At 45.7% G+C, this 2,285-nt stretch overlaps 1 protein-coding gene across 3 annotated transcripts in view; it reads right to left on the bottom strand.

Annotated features, from left to right (window-relative positions):
- Positions 1-2,285, bottom strand: part of LOC122549324 (collagen alpha-1(XV) chain-like) — a 255,798-nt gene that overhangs the window by 138,564 nt on the left and 114,949 nt on the right. The window lies entirely within an intron of this gene.

Here is a 2,285-nt window from a genome sequence, read left to right as displayed (position 1 = left end):
GTCAAAAGGAAGAAGGTAGCTTACATAAGGTGGAGGAAGCTAGGGTCAAGCTCAGCTCTACAGGATTACAGGCAGGCGAGGAAGGAGCTCAAAAATGGTCTGAGGAGAGCCAGGAGGGGGCACTAGAAAGGCTTGGCAGAACGGATTGGGAGAACACAAAGGCATTTTACACTTATGTGAGGAATAAGAGAATGGTCAAAGAAAGAGTAGGGCCGATCAGGGATAGCATAGGGAATTTGTGTGTGGAGTCTGAGGAGGTAGGAGAAGCCCTAAATGAGTTTTTTGCTTCTGTCTTTACGAAAGAAACAAACTTTGTAGTGAATGAAACCTTTGAAGAGCAGGTGTGTATGCTGAAATGGATAGAGATAGAGGAAGCTGATGTGCTGAAAATTTTGTCAAACATTAAGATTAACAAGTTGCCAGGCCCGGACCAGATTTGTCCTCGGCTGCTTTGGGAAATGAGAAATGCAATTGCTTCGCCACTTGCGAAGATCTTTTCATCCTCGCTCTCCACTGGAGTCGTACCTGAGGACTGGAGAGAGGCAAATGTAATCCTCTATTCAAGAAAGGAAATAGGGAAATCCCCGGCAATTACAGACCAGTAAGTCTCACGTCTGTCGTCTGCAAGGATTTTAAGGGATAGGATTTATGACCATCTGGAACAGCATGGTTTGATTAAATGCAGTCAACACGGCTTTGTGAGGGGCAGGTCATGCCTCACAAACCTTATCGAGTTCTTTGAGGATGTGACTAGAAAAGTTGATGAGGGTCGAGCTGTGGATGTGGTGTATATGGACTTCAGCAAGGCATTTGATAAGGTTCCCCATGGTAGGCTCATTCAGAAGGTGTCTGCCCATTTGTGACAAACAGCAAAGTGTGTCAAAGGTCAGGAGGAATAGGATTCAGGGGAACATAGCTGTCTGGATACAGAATTGACTGGCCAACAGAAGACAGCGAGTGGTAGTAGAAGAAAAATATTCTGCCTGGAAGTCTGTGGTGAGTGGTGTTCCACAGGGCTCTGTCCTTGGGCCTCTGTTGTTTGTAATTTTTATTAATGACTTGGATGAGGGGATTGAAGGATGGAAAAGCAAGTTTGCAGATGACACAAAGGTTGGAGGTGCCATTGACAGTATAGAGGGCTGTTGTAGGCTGCAGCGGGACATTGACAGGATGCAGAGATGGGCTGAGAGGTGGCAGATGGAGTTCAACCTGGATAAATGCGAGGTGATGCATTTTGGAAGGTCGAATTTGAAAGCTGAGTACAGGATTAAGGATAGGTTTCTTGGCAGTGTGGAGGAACAGAGGGATCTTGGTGTGCAGGTACATAGATCCCTTAAAATGGCCACCCAAGTGGACAGGGTTGTTAAGAAAGCATATGTGTTTTGTCTTTCATTAACAGGGGTATTGAGTTTAAGAGTCGTGAGATCTTGTTGCAGCTCTATAAAACTATGGTTAGACCGCACTTGGAATACTGCGTGCAGTTCTGGTTGCCCTATTATAAGAAAGATGTGGATCTTTGGAGAGGGTTCAGAGGAGGTTTACCAGGATGCTGCCTGGACTGGAGGGCTTACCTTATGAGGAGAAGTTGACTGAGCTCGGACTTTGTTCATTGGAGAAAAGGAGGAGAAGAGGGGGCCTAATTGAGGTATACAAGATAATGAGAGGCATAGATAGAGTCGATAGCCAGAGACTATTTCCCAGGGCAGAAATGACTAACACGAGGGGTCATAGTTTTAAGCTGGTTGGAGGAAAGTATAGAGGGAATGTCAGAGGTGGGTTCTTACACAGAGTTGTGAGAGCATGGAATGCGTTGCCAGCAGCAGTTGTGGAGGCAGGGTCATTGGGGACATTTAAGAGACTCCTGGACATGCATATCGTCACAGAAATTTGAGGGTGCATACATGAGGATCAGTGGTCGGCACAACATCGTGGGCTGAAGGGCCTGTTCTGTGCTGTACTGTTCTATGTTCTATGTTCGATATGAGGTACAGTTAGTAAATTTGCAGATGACACCAAAATTGGAGGTGTAGTGGACAGAGAAAAGGGTTGCCTCAGATTACAACAAGATCTGGACCAGATGGGCTAATGGGCTGAGAAGTGGCAGATGGAGTTTAATTCAGATAAATGCAAGGTGCTGCATTTTGGGAAAGCAAATCTTAGCAGGACTTATACACTTAATGGTAAGGTCTTAGGGAGTGTTGCTGAACAAAGAGACCTTGGAGTACAGGTTCATAGCTCCTTGAAAGTGGAGTCGCAGGTAGATAAGATAGTGAAGGCGGCGTTTG

The sequence above is a fragment of the Chiloscyllium plagiosum genome, chromosome 4 (genome assembly GCF_004010195.1).
Source record: "Chiloscyllium plagiosum isolate BGI_BamShark_2017 chromosome 4, ASM401019v2, whole genome shotgun sequence".
Taxonomy (NCBI): domain Eukaryota; kingdom Metazoa; phylum Chordata; class Chondrichthyes; order Orectolobiformes; family Hemiscylliidae; genus Chiloscyllium; species Chiloscyllium plagiosum.
Note: the sequence above shows the minus strand (reverse complement) of the source record. Positions and strands in the feature narration are given on the sequence as shown.